Below are 17,648 nucleotides of genomic sequence, written 5' to 3'. Positions count from 1 at the left end.
GGAATTTTTGCCTGATTTGGACACTCTTTTGTCTCTAGTGTCCAGGAGAGTGCCTGGCCCATATTTGCCATTCAACAGATATTTGTTGAAATCAAAAAGTAATAGTAACAGAATCTATACAGAAATGATACATAAACTGAGATAAGCAAAGGAATACATATAAGTCTAACAGATGATTGAAGAGTCTGGAAGTACAGGGACAGACTAACATATCGAACGAAATGCTCAACTTCACATATTAAAAAAACAGGCTTCAGTCAGGATATACAGAAAGAACCTGTTAAATGACTAAATAGAAGGTTCCAGAACAAAACCTGGGGTTGGTCATGTCTTAGAGGTATGAAAAATTGGACAGTAAATTCTGTTTTGAGAGTGAGACGCACTCTCTAGAGGCACAGTGCTGGATGAGAAATCCTGCTCCGCTGCTCAGAGTCTAAGATGAGTTATTTCTCCAGGAGTCACCATCACTTACAGAAACAGCAGAAAGTGTCATGTGTTTCCAAAGGGAGAACACATGGACTGGTATTAAAATAGGAACTGCTGACTGGAAAACTGTTGACAGAATCTGGGCTGAGCCAGTCTCCTAAAACTTGTTTGAACATCTTAGAGGAAACAAAACCCAGGGCAGGTAGAATGGTGGCTCTCACCATTGGCTGCACATTAGAATCAACTGGAAAGCTTTAAAAATACTAACACTTGGGTCCAGTTAAAAGAATGCTTGGTGCGGCACCATGCATAGGTTTCTCTTGAAAGATTCTCAGGTAATTCCATCATGCAGATGAGGCTGGGACTTATTTCCCTAGATACATCTTATTTCCTCTTCTTGTGATAAAAAGTCAACCTAAGCACCAGATGAGGTCTTAAGGAAAAACCAGAGCTTTATCATGGACTACCAAAGTAGAACTCACTTAAAATGATTTCAGCACCCTATGAATGTAAAGTATGATAAATACAAGGAACAGGTTAATCATATCTTTAGTTAATATGTATCTCAGACCTCATTTCTCCCCAGATCACTACATCAAGGCAGACAGGCTTTGCCATGCAGCCCACCCTCCTGTGGGAAGAGCATGTTGCTAGAATAGCATTTGAAAGGGCCTTAGGCCACAGCTGCAGTGTTCTATTGCGGAAGCCTGTCGCTGGCTATTTTCATATGCAGTCCAAGACCAACACTTTAGTCCCTACCTGCTCCGTTCACTCCTTTACTCCCCTGGGTTATTTATATATTCATCTGTCTCCCCTCCCCTACTCTAAATTCTGTAAAGGCAGAAGCTGCATTGCTCATTTTGGCACTCTCAGCCTCTGACCTAGTTGTCTAGGCAGTTTTACATGACAAGGAGTTCCATATGGATAACAATGATTTACCCCTCCAGAGCACTTTCTGAATGTAGGAGATGCTTTGAACATTAGAACTGTAGTTCTGGTGGGGTCCATTTTTATTTCATAGGTGTTTTATTTTAGAATAATAGTATTAGTCTTACCTGGCAACGGTTTCTTGATGCACAAAGGAAAACTCCACCTCTATCAGGACATGAGCTACGGCTTACTATGTACCCAGACGGTGTCAGCACTTCACATGTATCCTATTATTTAATTTCCAAACATCCCTAGGCTCTAGGTACTCTTACATAAGAAATTGAGACTTCAGAAGGTTAATCTCCTGCCTGGGGTTACACAGCATCAGGTAGAGGGGCCTGAACACAACCCAGGTAATCTGTTTTTAGAGCCAATTATTCTAAGTCACTAAACCTAACATTCCATGGATAACAGAAACAAGAGAATTGAAAACTGAATTCTTTCTTGATTTAATTGAGGAATTAGTAAGAAATAATGTTTTCCTTTACAGAAGGATTACTTAAAAACCAAGAGCGATACCACTTAAAATTTCCTATTAACTTACATTAGAATGTCAGAGAGGCGTTTAAATTTATATTATACTCAGTGTGATATATACTCAGAGATGTTTTCTTTTAAGTTTGTTTGCTTTTCCATTGGCAGTGCCTCCTATCTCTTTGGCTTTAAATCTCTTAGCTCTTCAGTCTCTTGGTCAAGCAGTTAATTGCTTTAAAGAAATTAAAGGGTAAAATCTACTTCATTCAACAATTAAGCGAGGTATAGAGAGTCTATTTTCCTGTTGGAAAAGCGCCCATTTTCAGCCTACTGTACATTCATATTTTTAATAAACATTTTATAGTTTATCACTTGATGAAAGATACACAGGTTCAATTTTTATACCCACTGCTTAGTTTTAGAAAGATGAGTTTCTTTAATCTTGTTCACAGGTGATTCCAATATAAAAATAATGATGGTGCTTAGGTATAATCTTTCTAAAAATGAGGACATCACTGTCTATTTTTAAAATATTGTTTTTCTGCTACCTTCCCCAATTCCATTAAATAAATGCCTTAAAGTATGAGATGGTGAGAGATGGGAAATGACTATTTTAAAATGTTATGCAGTTTAATATTTTTCTAACTCACTTTCAGATTATATTCCAAAAAACATACATATTTTTAAGCAAGTTTCATTCCAGGTTTCCAAGCAAACACACCCAAATAGATTAATTAATATATCAGAGCCTTAGACTGTTTTCAAATTCTATACTTACACTGCTTATGATGTCACGCAAATAATTTTGATTCAGTTTGAATATGTCAACAGGAAGAGGTCTGGCAGAAACATTGAAATTCTAAGCAAACTAATTCTGAGACTCAAGCAATTCCATTACCAGAAATGTTAGTTAAACCAAACAGAGTGTGGCCAAAAAACATCAAGGAACACCACTGTTTTCAAGATCTGTGATTTCCTCATGTAAGGGACCTATTCTGCTCTTATTTTAGGTGGCACAAGAGGGCTTTTTGAAAGCATGGTATATTTCGAATAAAAGAAAAATCTCAATTAAGATGAGTAAATGTAAAGATGCTTTCAGCCATATACTAACATTCCTGAGATTCTCTATAAATATATCTGCTTCACACTAACAACGTACCTTATTGCCTCACCTAAAACATTCTTGTTTCTGTGTATTAAATATTCTAACGTGATACGGTCCTATGTGTACAGCTCCGGTTTGGGTATAAAATGTTTTTTCACTTCTACTGAAGAATAGGTTCCTGGAAAATTCTGCAGAAACATACTGTCATCTTTCTTCTAACCCACATGGCCACTGCTTACTGAACCCACTATCACATGGACCACTCATAACGATGAGATATGCTCCTACTTAAGGCACGGACATGATATTAATTGCATTTCAATAAAAAATTCAAAGGTAGTTTGTGTAAATTCTTCTTCTCTATGAAGTGATTACAGTTGTTTTGTACATTCAGGGCAATATGAAATCCTTAGTCCAAAAGAGTATATGCCAACAGTAAAGCTGATAAAAATACTCCTGGTATTACCTTATATGTATATATTACCTCATTTAACATCTGGATTCCCAGAACTCTAAGTTTAGTCATAGGCAGCCCCATTAATCTAAAAAATAAAAATAAAATTAAGTCACCTCTACTCACCATTTTGTTCAACATAATATGGTGGTTACAATCCAAATTTTACAGCCAGAAAGACCTAGGTTTGAAATCTAGCTCTGTACCAACCTCTTTAAATTACACAGTTTAAAAAGGACCTGGCAGTAAATGATCATCTTATTATTTAATTAAGAAAATATTAGCGAAGCTTCTCTCCAGGGAAGCTCCTAGATTCTGAAAAATCCCATTTCCTGTATGCTCTTTCTATATACTATTTGTGGAAAATGCCTAAAAGTACCTCACACAAAACACTTTGGGGATCTTCAATAATTTTTTAAGAATGCAAAGGTCCTGAGGCCAAAAAGTTGGCTAATGGCTTCTCTACACTGCAGCTTCTGTGATCCTTTGAAAATTCAAAACTCTCTAATAGCTCCTGTTCTCACTCAGAATAGATGGACAAGGCACTTTATGAGCCTATAACACCCTCTCTTAATAACTACTCCTCTCCCCGTCTCAGTGCCCTCTATTCTTTTTGCTGTTCCCTCTGCTTGGATCTCACTTTCCTGAGATATGGATGGTTCCCTCCACTCCTTGCTTTATAAGATGTATTTTTAATTATTTCTCTTTCTAGATATTTTCCCTGTTCTCCTCCATATCGTTGCCTCATGTGTATTTGTTTACCCTGTGCACTCTCTCAGGGAGAAAGTCCTCAGGGACAGTGGCTGGTCTGTAATCTCTCAAAGGACAGCAGATCTAGTGTGCTCTGCACCACGTATGGTCTTGCACTAAAAACACATGGCTGATCACAAGGGGTTATCTGACTAAACATTCAGGCAAGACCATACTCACCTACTGCAGAGAGGCCCAACTCTAATCTAGTCGTGAAATCTCCCAAAGACTCAGCCTCTATGAAAATTTGTGGAAAGGCTGATAACTTGATGTCAGAAAATTTTTCTTTTGCAACCCTTATAAAGGTAGGCTAAACGTCGATCTCTCTTCAGAAGAGATGTACACTCACTCTTCATTTTTACTTGGAGAGCCCCTCATACCTCTAGAATTATTAAATTTCTCCACGTCTTCATCTTAGCTAAAACTACTCTTTTCATTTGTTTCACACAGATTCAGTTTTTCAATGCTCTGATCCTCTTTGTGATGGTCTTCTCTCTTCCAAGTTTTTTATCTTCCTATTACCTTATGCAGTCTTAAATTAAACTGTATGAGTTAGTGTAGCATCGAAAGATCCCTAGGGTCTGCTTTTCTTTTACTGCATCCCAGTGAATGCTTTAAAAATATACTAGCACACTGCCTTATAAAAAATTTTCCCAAATTTGTCTATATGATATAACTTGCACCCTCCGCCCGGAAAGAAATTAGTGTTCCTGATAAAACATTTAAGTAATTGATTCTCGTGAACTTTAATAACATTAAGAAACTCTGGGAAATTAGTTACTACCCATGCAGTTGACCAGCTGTCAATCAAGAGTTTAGTGGTCTTTAACCAAATATTATTATTTTTTTTTTTGATATGGAATCTAGTGCTTTTGTAACCATTCTCTTTTCCTAGAAAAATGACCCTACCAGGAGCAAATCTTTGTACTAGCCTACTAGAGAGCTCTTCCTTTACAGGAAACTCATTATAAAACTTTGATACATGCTAACAACAAAGTTGTCTTTTTTTTTTTTTTTTAATGTAGGGATCAGTAAACTTGTTCTACAGAGGGAGAGATAGTAAATATTGAAGATATTTACAGGTCGCATCCAGTCCATGTTGCATATTCTTTTTAACAAATTTAAACAATGCTTCAGAAATGTAAAAAACAATCTCAGCAAGTAGGCCATACAAATTGAGGTTGCAGACCTAAATCACCAGGGCCACAGTTTGCCAATTCTCATAATGGTTCTTAGAGGTCAGATGCAGAGTTGCTCAATTCAAAAGGAACAGAGCAGTTGGCAGCCTCTGGATCAAGGAACTTGATGGCATTTATGCTATAGAGATCCTTTGTGTTTCTTTCGAGCCTTAAATTTTAAAAAAATTAAACAGCATGACTTAATTTACTTGCTGCACAATCCTGAATCCTCTGAGCCTTGGAGTTTTTGCTGATCTATGACTATTTGAGCATTTGAATGTCAAAGTCTAATGATCATCTAAAAGGACTCTCACTCTGCTGGGCTTAAGATGACCTACCTCTAAGTTCAGGGTATGGAGAACAGTTTGGGTCCTAAGAATTGATTGAATTTGGGGTTGAAGTTAAAACAGAACTCCACCCCAGGATAAGATTACAGAAGTATTTTGATAACTGAGTGACAAGTCATGGGAAGTCAAGTGCAGAACCCAAAGTTTCTGGCCTACGTCTTAAGTTTGAGAACTTCCTGGGCCAATGTTTTGTACTTGACACATTCCATGGCTAAATGTCTGTTATATTATTAAGAAGCCAATCAAAGCCCTTAAAAGAAAAGTTTAAGATGGGCAAGTATGCATTGTTAAGAAAAAAAAATCCTAAACTTGGAAATGAGGCAAAAGGAGGCCAAAACATCCTGTCAGCATAATACTGAAGAACTGGTTAACTGGCCCCAGGCAAGGCTAATTCAGAGCAATATACTTTCTTTGATGCTAATTCTACTGATTAAATTCCAGACTTGTATCTTTTTGTCCAGTAGATAAGAAAACTCAAAACATGTTTTTTATTGCCCTGAAAGACATTATCTAGTTTTGTATCTTATCTAGCGATGTTATTCTAACATTACTTTTTCAAATAATTCCTGAATGCTCTTTGAACCTACTTTCCCATCCTGCCAGCTTCTTCATTAAGGAGTTGAATAAATCTTTCACTTGTTCACTCTGTTTCTTGAAGAGTCATTTTAACTTTCTGAAATTTATCCTTTTACAAAATTCACAGAAGTCTTGTTTTTGTGTCTTGACTGCAGTGTTTGTGTGTATATATATATGTGTTTGTGTGTGTGTGTGTGTGTGTATGTATACATGCACACACACACACACATATATATATGCATTTGTATTTGTCTAATAACTAAAATTATATGTAGGAATTGGTTCAGATTGGTTCAAATTGGTTCTATCTGCCTGTGTCTGGAAGTGGTTATTCATAGTGTTGTTTTTGTTGTGAGTTCTTTGGGTACCTGCTAAACCTATAGCTTCCCATTTGCTTAGAACACCTCTAAGAATAAAGGTTAAGTGGTCACAGGAGTTGATCCTTTGTGTGCTAGGAGAACATCTTAAACAAAGAGATTCACTTTGAAATGAAAAAAATAAGGGGAAATCTGCCCGGGTGATTTCATAAGGATGTGAAGAGAAAAATGAAGGGAAATTTCTTCCAGGTCTTCGTCTGACAGTCAATTAAAAGAATAGTTCTAAGAAGACCAAAACAGATAGAATCCACAATTTATCAAGACAGTACCCTCCATCACCATCTCAGGCAAGACAGTAGTAAAGGAATGTTAGCCAATACAAGATGTTTTACATTTAAAAGTGCTTTTACCTCTTTCCAAAGGTAAATTAAGAAAGCTCTGAAGCCTCAAATGAATGAAGTTCACATATTCCAAGCAGAAGCTAATAAATACTTATATATATCTCAAATAACGGAATATAAAAAATATCCCCCACCCCATTGCCCCACAACTAAAAGAGAAAAAAAAAATGCACAAAAGTTTGGAGTTAATGGGTGGTATCCAGGTCGCTAAAGATAAGGAACCAAAAAATAGGCAAATCGCTATTTGTTAAGCCTTTAGCAGCCCTTTCTATACTTCTCAACCAGAACTTTTAACCCAAAGAGATTCAATATTGCTTTAATAGTACTTTGCAAATTATAACTAAATTATATAAAATTCAATGTTCAATTAACATTCCTGATAATGATGCTACTTGGAAAAATTAAACTATTTTGCTAAATTTTATTACAAAGACATTAAATGTCTTAGCCTTGACTTTATACTAGTATAGGAGATGATGCAAAAATTATACCTCATTTACAAAAATGGTTAACACAGGGATACCATATGACCCAGCAATTCCACTTTTACACCTCAGAGACATGAAAACATGTCCACACAAAAACTTATATATGAATGTTCATAGGAACATTATTCCTCATAGTCCCGAAGTGGAAATAACCTAAGTGTCTACCAGCTGATGACTAGATAATGAAAATATGGTGTATCCATCCATACAAAGGAGTATTATCTGGCAGTGAAAAGGAATGGCATATTGATACATGCTGTAACATGGATGAACCTTGAATATGTGCTAATAAAAACAGCCAGTCACAAAAGACCACATATCATATGATACCATTTACATGAAATGTCCAGAATAGGCAAATCTATAGATAGATTCATGGCTGCCTACAGCTTGGGAGAAGTGGGGGACACAGTGGGGACTGATAGCTAAAGGGGCACAGGCTTCTTTTCAGGGCAATGAAAATGTTTCAAAATTGGATTATGGTAATGGTTGCACAATTCTGTAAATGTACTAAAGTATACTTTGTATACTTTATTGTATACTTTAAACAAATCAGTGTTATAGAGTATGTAAATTATATCTCAATAAAGCTGTTAAAATGTATATTAGTTCATGCATGACTAATCTATTCTCTGATAGGATGCCTATATAATTGGAAATTACTAAATTCCTTTTATTTCTCATAAGTCAGATCTTTATTTACACTAAAAATTTAAGTCTTTGTAGATATGTTCAACAACACTGAATTATAGTTATAACTAGCCTGTTTCTTTAATGGTTGTTATAAATTTGAGGCACTGCTGCAGTAATGTGAAACCATGGAATGTCATATTTCTCTGATTAGTTTTTAATATGAACAGTGATATTTTTAAGTAGCAATGTAAATTGTGACTCAAGAAAATTAATTTTAAGACCTGGGATGAATATTAAAATTAAGCAATTAATGAATAATCTTTGGTAAAATAGTATCATATAGTAGTTTTAACCTATATATTACATCTATACATAAGCATAATTTATTCTTCATAACATTCAAATAAGACTATAATCACTGTCTTACAACATGCCTTATAAAATTAATTTTATCTTAAAAACTAAAGTTTAACACTAAATACTGTCATCCGCCATTGTTTAGCTTATATGATTTATGTAAGTAACAGATCGAAATAAAATTACATTTTAAAGTAGTTTAATATAATACATAATTGATAACTCAGAAAGATTATTTTTGAGATGGCCTTTCCTCAATATGAGGCTATAAAATTATTTACTTATCATATGTTCTACTTAGATGACAAGTTAATTTTTCCTAACCCAACCCACATATATCCTTTCAGAAGAGGCAAATAGCTTTCAAATAGCTTTTGTGCTGCTTTTTGATATTTCAAAATTATAAATAACTGAAAGCAAAAAACAGAATAAGATTCCTGGCTTCTAAAGAAATTAAAATTCTGAGATTTCTCGTGCACCTTCTGATTTAGTTGTTACTGGTTAATAAGACAGCCACAAATATGACTTTCTCTTATCACTGGGCATCTCTATTCTTATCTGACAACATTTTAAAATGTTGCTTTAAGATTATGTTCCAAATTTGGAGCAATAAAAAAAAGCATTTTTTTATATTCAAAACATGTTTGACACATACCAGACAGCCTCAAAGTAGCACAAAGGTCTGCTACCTCTCCTACAATGCAGATATGGCACTCACAGTAAAAAGGATGCTAGAAATAATTAGTTTTAATTGATTTGCTCCTAATTCCTTAATTAGGCCAACAGTAGGCTATTCTGTTTACTGAAATCATATTTATAGGGAAAGCTGTCAAGTTAAAAAAAAAGTTAAGAGGTAAAATGTTAATAATGTGATTATATTATTAGATACCCTTTCAGGATAAGTAAAATCATCTTTACTTTCATGTACAAGGGCTGACTTAAGCAGATTTACTTACTTGTCTGTTAATTTTAAATAGCTGCATGTCAGTTATAGATTAGTGTGGCACTCATTTTTTAGTCATTGCTTTGTAGATTCCTTAGGATGTGTTGTGTTATGTGCCGTTGAGTCGGCCCCAACTCCTGGCGACACTTTCAATGAGTGATGTCCACAATGTCCTGTCCTCAAAAGCCCTGCTCAGCTCCTGTAGACTAATGCCTATACCTTCTGTTATGGAGTCAATCCATCTCAGGTTTAGTCCTCCTGTTTTTCTGCTGCCTTCTATTTTTCCCAGCACTACTGTCTTCCAAAGAACCCTTCCTTCTCATGATGTGCCTGAAGTAGGACATCTTCGGTTTTGTCATTTTTGCCTCCAGCAATGTTTCAGGCTTAATTTGTTCTGGGACCCACTTGTTCCTCTTTCTGGTAGTCCAGGGTATCTGCTGTGTTCTCCTCCAAAACTATACTTCAAATGAATCAATTCTTGTCCTGTCAGCCTTCTTCATGGTCTTTAGGATGTGGAACCCTAATTTCTAAACACAAAGTTTGTAAGAAGAGATATTTTTACTTCTTCCTTTCCGATATTTATGTCTTTACTTTTTTTTTTTTTCATCCTTATTGTACTGGCTGGCCTCTTGTATAATATTGAATGGGATAAGACTTGTCCATGGAAGCCAGCTAAAGAGCCACTCAGTCAACTGTCAACTGTTAGTGACCTTGAATCCACAGTTTTAAATCTCATTTAACAATATCTAACCACACACTATTCTTATAAAATGTCCCTGGAAAGAATGAATTTTTGAACCGACCTACCAGAAACTTTTCTTTTAATATGTAAGACTGAAATAAAAATTTAACATATGTTCAGAAATGATTTGTCCAAAAAAGTTTTTTCTAGCAGTCTATTCAGTCTACTAATTATCCATCACCATCACCTTAGGAATCATTTTACTTTTGTCCTATTGGCATATAGTTTGCCTTTCTCTGTCTTGCCTTTCATTCATTCATTCAACAGATATTTACTGATCCCTTGCTACATATTAGGTATTGTTCTAAATACTAGTGATACAATAATGAACATAACAAAACAAAAATTTAGTGTACTTGTATGGTTAGTCGATTTGTTTTTCTTCAAGGTATGACCCTATACTTCCCTTAATTGAATTTCATTGCTTAGTTCTATTTCATTTCTTTATTTTTCATTTCATTTCATTTCGCCAAGTTCATTTCCAATCCTTGCTTCAACACTGTGCTGCTTTATCCACCACAGATACATGTGAATGTACAGCCACTTAACAGATACATGTCTTCTATTATGCCACCCAGATCCTTTGATAAAATGTTTCAACACTCAACTCAGATTCAAGCTCTAGACACACCTTCAACTGCTAGCTCCTCAATTTTAACTACTTTCTGGTTATAGGGAAACTGCAATAACTAGAAAGTTGTCTGCAGGGCAATATTTCTTGTTTGCTGATGAGAACATTATTCTCAACCTTGCTAATGTTAAGGGAGGTGATACAAATGAGCCTTGTTGGTGTTTTCCTAATGAAGCTATTCCCATAGTTATTTTTAAAAATCAAGGTGTTATCAGCTAAACAATTTTCTATAGTATTTTTCCAGAAGTGAGATTTATGACCTACATCTTTCCTATTAAAAAAAGGATATTTGAACCTGTTTCTAATTCTCATAAATCGCTAAGATATTTGAGAAAGACTAGTTAGTACTTTTCATTGATTTGACAAGTTCTTCAGATACACAGGGAGAACTCACAGGACCCATGAGTTTTCATATATTTAGCTTATTTGGTGACCAAATAAGGATTTAATTAGTAAATCTTTGTCTTTAGGATTTATTTTGATGTCTTGACTTCATATTTTATATAATACTTGCTCCTAATTTCCAATTACATATACAAATATTTTTGTGTGCATATTTAATGACTCCATTAAGGATAACTTCTAATAACATGATAAAGTTTTAATACCAAAATTTAAAATCATTAAAAGGGAACTGGATACAATCCAAGATAGTAGGTTAGGAATGTTACTGTAAAATATATCATTAACATTTGTTCCACCACTATTTCTTGAATAGCTATGTCCCAGGCACTGTGCAGGTGCTGTGGATACAGAAGTGAACAGGACAGACATGGCCTATATGGCCTCTGCCCTAATGGAAGGTTCAGTGCCACTCCAAAAATCAAACAGAGAGAAAGGATGCTGAAAAACAAAGATATTTCTAAAGGTTTGAGGATAAAGGAAAGGGAAAAAAAGCAATATGGTTAAAGTAAAAGCTGGAGGAGAAGACGAGGTGTTTGAGGGGAAGGGAGCAAGCAAGGACAAACAGGCTCTAAATGCTGAAAGAAGCCAATGTATAAAGAAGCCAAACTCCTCTAACCCTTACAGCTCCCAAGATTAGACATCAGAAGCCTACGCTTATGCTCCCTAGGGAACCGAAACACGGAACCACACATAAAAAAGCTAAGTATGACTTCAGAAGCCCCACCCTCCCCAAATATCCACTTGTTATGAGCTGAAATCTCTTCGATAGGGAACATAGTGTTTCATAATTATAAATAAATGGCTTAAAATATGAATGCTCTAATAAGGACAAACTAATTTATACTTGTATATAATTACCAGCAGCAAGAACAAATAGCTATTATCAGAGCCTTTCCAGCATAACAGAAGTAAATAAGGGATATTGAGCATTTAAAGTTTGGGGAGGGCTTCCCATCCTGGAAATATATGAATGCAGGTAGATAACTTTATGAATTCAATAATTTTGCCAAGGTGTAATTGAGACAATTAGAAGCCTTATATTTTTTTACATATGTATTTCAGTTTAAGAGTCAGTAAAGTATGCTTTTTTATAAAGGCAAATAAAAAGCAGCAATCTAATTCTAGAGAATTTAATTAAGATACATATACATTCATACAAACATATGTACATATTGACTATTCTTTATGTCTTTTGCAGCTCTTTTTTGAGTTTCGGACATAATATAGTATCATGCTACATACATCATGTGTTCTCAACAGGATGGCAATCTTGTCCCCAACAAAAACTGGTTCTTGGGGATAGGGTAAAAAAATCTTAAATAGTGGTGTGTAGCCCACTAAAAAGCCACAGTATATAAAAGATATCCAGTGTATCTGTGATATTATGATTTATCTAAAAAAGGCTTGGAGAGGGAGGGTATTAATGAAAGAAAGGTTGAGAAACACTTCTCTATGAGCTCCATTACATTCTCTCCAGTGTTTCAAGCCCTTGGGCAGTTTTTTGGTTTAGCCAAAGGAACTCTGCTCTGCCTTCCTACCCTTCTCTAGTAGGGGAATATCTTTGGTTCTTCTGAGTCCTTAAAGTGTTCTTTTGAAGAACATATAGTTCTCCTGGATTCTTTGACTCAAAACACTCAGTCATCTGGAACACTATGTTACTTCTCTGAGCTTTAAAACAATTTTACGTAAAATTGATTTTTCACTTTTGCCAGTTCTCCCTTTTCTGAACTCTCTTCATTTTCTGAAGCCAAATTACTGTTTCTCTATCAACTGCCATTCATAGTTAGATACACCACAGACCATAGAACCATATTTTAAAAGGACTCCTATGCAACACCAGAAAATGATCCTAAATTCACTCCTAGAAGTTGTGATAGTGTGTTATACTTCTATGTAGATAGCCTGGGTTATTTTTTTGTTTTACGTCTGATATTGGAAAAGAGTTGTCATTCTCTACCTTTAATAGTTAGAAAATTTTCAATATATTCCTGCCACACTATCTACTTTAAGCAAAGCTCTGAGAAAACCCTCTTGCCTTTCTGTGCCAGCCCTGGGAGCAAATGCGAGTTGAGTGGTGTGCTAGATGTCCAGTACTACACTGGTTTCTCTTGCCCATCTTGACCCCACAGTCTCTTTCCTGTTTCTACAGTCCAGGAATGAGCAATATCTAGCAGGCCTCAGTCATAAAGTATTATAGTCATGCTTCATTTCTTTTACCTCTTCCTTTTTGTATTTTCCACCTCATATTTGTGGTGAGACTGTCTGGGTCTTTTCTCTGTGCTAATTCTCTCTTTAAGATCACTTCTGGTAGGAGCCTCCATACTATGCCACAATTAGTCCTGTTTTCAACCAAAGGGGTTTGAAATCCTCCTTGCTTATTATCTCAATCTTCTAAGGTAGATATTCCTCTCCCTCAGGTAAATCCTATTCCTAATTAAAGAAATCCATCTGGACTGTTACTCAATCGAAATGCCAAACTACTCAAACACTGTTAACGTGCTCAATATACGTGAAACTAATGAGGTTATTATACCACCATAGGAGCAATTTATTAATGAAACATTGCTATCTTACATGACAACTAATGGCCATGGCTTTAAGACTATGGCTTTCCAGTAAATGTAATATCAGTTAAATCTGTGTAGAAGGCTTGGACGAACAAGTCTCAAAATATAGAGGAAGGTGCCACTAACAATCATGTAACAAAGACAAATAATTTAGGTGTCTCTCCTAATTACTGTAAGGCTCTCTCACAGAACCTGACTCGTCTTTCATTCAGGAAATAGAAACCGTCTATGTTTTCTACAAAGCAAAATTATAAAGAAATAGAAAAATGTACCTTTCCTCGAAGAGTTTATAGTCTTTCACAGGGTATTACTTGGGAAAATAACTAAAAAAATTTTTTAAATAATTTTTAAGCACTAGGGGTACATGTAATCTGAACTGTAAATGAGTAGACAAAAGATTTAAAATGGAAGGTACGTAAGCTCAGAAAGGATGTAACATTTAGGCTGAGCCTTAAAGGAGATGCAGAATTTCAGCTGGTAGAGGTTAAGGGTGAGGTATGTGGTGGGGAGGTACTGGGTTGTTCATGGTGCCTTCCCTGAGTGATAAGCAAGGCTGAGAAATCAAGAAAACAGGAAAATGTTTTTGCCAAAAAATACAAATTCCAACCAATTAAAACATGGCTAGTAAAGTTCTAAAAAATGTGCAGAGTGGAACAAAAGAAAAACTGTGTAAGGTGAGTAAATGTTTCTAAGTCAGGACTACAAAAAAAGGATGTGATTCAAAAGTTAAAGATGCTAAAAACCAGATTAGACCTTTGTACAACCATATAAAGAGTGACTCACTGATAACACTAATTACTACATGCACATAAAATATACAGAAAGTGAAATAGAGTAGAAATTTCAATCAGTGCTAGAATACAAGGGTGTTAATCCCTCCTATCTACTAAGAACCTACTAGGTGATAGGACCTGCCCTTTGTATGTATTGTTACACTTAATCCTAATGATGATCCAGCCAGGGAGGCTTTATGAACCCCATTACATATGAGGAAAATGGGGCTCAGAGAAATTGATAATATGAATTAGCTAGCACTTCTACTGTTCAGTAGAGCCAGAATTTGATACCAGCCTTTCCTATCTTGAGGTCAAGTCCTTTACCCTATGCCAATGTACAATGATTTATATTTTAAAATAAATTAAGTAGATTCAAGGATACCTCCATAGTAATGTCACCCTCTTTGCAATATGCTTCCAGCCAACACTCCAGGGTAGAAAGTCTTTGGGGGTGTAATGTAGCCCACGAGACCATCATCATCATGAGAACAGCTGACGAGCATAAGTGAAATGTCCATTAGGTTAAGCTTTAATCAGTCATTTAATAGAGATCAGTGGCAAGAATAAGGGTTTGGGGGAACAGATGGCCCTGATTCCAAATCTGAATTCTGCTATATACTAATTACATGAAAAACCCTGAACAGGTGACTTTACTTCCTTGACCTCAGTTTTGCAAACAGAAATAATGGTAATTAACAAATTTATGTAGGAAAAACAAAGAGGAAGCTTTGAATAATGGAAAAGTACATTATTAAAGCTAAAAAGGCTTGGCCTCATTCAGGCATTAATTTAGCTGAATGGTCTTGGGCAAGTCACAAACTCTGAGCCTCTCTCTTCTGTGAAATGTGGATGGCATCAACTACCTTCCGGGTTTGTTGTAAGATTCTGAGATAATGTGTGTCAGGTTCCTAGAGTAGGTAGACTATATTACAGTAATGTACCATATTAAATCATTAGCATGATGCTTGGCAAAACATATACATTTCCACTCCATTCTTTTAAAACTTATTATAACGTTATTGGTGACTCTAACTAAATATTACAGACTATTAAAAAGTCATAACAACAATTGGGTAAAAACTGGGTATCCTATAAGTTAAAAATATTGCTAACTTTTTTTAAAAAAGATAAACCTCACGTAAGTGGAAAATTAGTCATTCTTTTCTCCTACAGTCCTTATACATTTTTTCACTGAAAGCATTCCCGTCTAAAAACATTTCATCAAGTAAAGTGCTTAGTCAATCTGAGAAATGACATTTAGTACCATTAAGCCTTCGATAATTCTACAAATAAGAAAATTATTAAACATGCTATCACTGATAAGACTGTTGGGTTAGTGGACCCTATCTATGCTCAATATCTATGATGTGAAACATGAAAGATATCCATCCTTGCAAAGCTGCTCCCCATCTCCCCCTCAAAAACAAACAACTTAAGCTAGAGAAAGTGTTTAATCACTCCAAAGTAAAGCAAATCGGGGTTACATCCTTGATTTTTTCTACTTAAACGAGTCACAAGAAATGCAAACATCATATAGTTGTATACATCTAACCTGTTATTTTCGTCCACACATCCAACGCAGGGTTTATGAATCTGAGCAAATTTGTGAAGTTCCGCTTTCATTTTGGGCTTACACAAATCATTAAAAAATAAGGGAAGAGAATGTATATACCTATAAAACTGATTGGCCCTGGCGATTTTGCAGTGCTGAGCCTACCAAGGAGGTTACCACTTTTCCTCCTCTCTCGTCTCAATGGCATTTTTAATGACTTGTACATGAAGAAGCCTCAAGTATGCCTTAGGAAACTACTACATACCTGTCCGGAAATGTGACCGTTGCTTAAGGCTGCATTTCGTACATTACCGAGGGCTTGTAAGAAGTGTGTGACTAAAAGAGGACTGCCATGTCCTTTACCTATTCCTCCCCCGTAACGGTGCGTTAAATAGGGTCATTCAAGCCTCCCTCTGCCTAATGCCAGCACTCCTACAAAGACTGATTGATTCTTATTTTTTACTTTAACGAGGATGGGGACTTGAAAGTGTTTGTTTCCTAACTGGTTTGCTGCGAGTTTAAAATGCTTTAAACGAATTTGAAACCAAGTGAAGTTTGGCCCTAACACTCTAAAATACCCGACCTGGGACGGGGGTCTAGGTGTCAGTGTTCTGAAGGAACTGGAATCTGATGTACACCGGCCGGCGTGGGGTGGGGGAGGGAAGAACTGGCTGAGGGAGAAAAGAAAGGAATTAAGAGTCTACAGAGCACAACCTAAAGCTACTGAGTTGCTTACTCCATCCTTAACCACCACCTTGCTGGGGACCCGCTGGAATGGGAAAGACCGGCGAGCCTGGATTTGGGTCCAAGGCAACGGTCCTGGCCTCAATCGCCGGCCTATTCACCTGGCTTGTGGGGCCCGCGCGATCCGGCTCAACCCTTTCTCCCCTCGGGTCCTGCAAGGAAGCGGCATCGTGCTCTCGGTCCCTTCCGAGACCTTCAATTCCTCTCTCCCCAAAGTGCTAACTTCAGGAGCTCGGCGGTAGTAAGGGGAGAGCAGACCAGAAGGGACAGGCCCTAGGGTCTCAGAGATGTGTAAGGTAATAAAGAACGACGACCGCCCCCGGCGCTGGCCCCATTTTATCCTCGCCCCCTCCCCCAAGTCCGCAGAACCTGCTGCGGCCGCGCTGAGCTTGGCGCCAGGCTGGGGACCCGCGCCCGGACGCTTGGGTGGGTGGGGTAGGGACTGGCGGGTCCCTGAGCCCTAGCAGCATATGGCTCCAGGGACCGATCACACGGTGGGCAGGCGACCACACTCCGCCCGCCCGAAAGCCGGGAGGAGGCAGGGACGCAGGCGAGGCGGGGCGAGTCCAGGCTCCAGCGCACCTAGAGGACCGAGCCCGCGGTCCTCTGCGGGCCGCTCCTCTCCATCCCTCCGCGGTCCCCGCCCTTACCTCTAGACGCGAGGGTGCTGGCTGCGGAAGGTGCTGGGGAACCAAGATCTGTCTCCCGATCCGGCTCAGAAGCTGCCAGCGACAGCAGGGTCGCCCCCAGGGCCGCTGCTCATGGCTTGTTGCGTCCGGGGCACTGCAACCGCGGCCACGGCGGCGCCTTCCTCCTCGTCCTCTTCGCGGGCTCCGAGCCGGAGCTAACGCC

At 37.3% G+C, this 17,648-nt stretch overlaps 1 protein-coding gene across 1 annotated transcript in view; it reads right to left on the bottom strand.

The window, feature by feature from the left end:
- The window catches only part of LRRC8C (leucine rich repeat containing 8 VRAC subunit C), a 67,943-nt gene extending 50,295 nt beyond the window's left edge, over nucleotides 1-17,648 (bottom strand). Inside the window, exon 1 of the mRNA XM_006919392.2 lies at nucleotides 17,447-17,648. The gene's annotated coding sequence lies outside the window, so the exon portion shown is untranslated. The remainder of the gene's footprint in view (nucleotides 1-17,446) is intronic.

This window comes from Pteropus alecto, unplaced genomic scaffold (assembly GCF_000325575.1).
Source record: "Pteropus alecto unplaced genomic scaffold, ASM32557v1 scaffold25, whole genome shotgun sequence".
NCBI lineage: Eukaryota > Metazoa > Chordata > Mammalia > Chiroptera > Pteropodidae > Pteropus > Pteropus alecto.
This window is presented reverse-complemented; position numbering and strand designations above follow the sequence as displayed.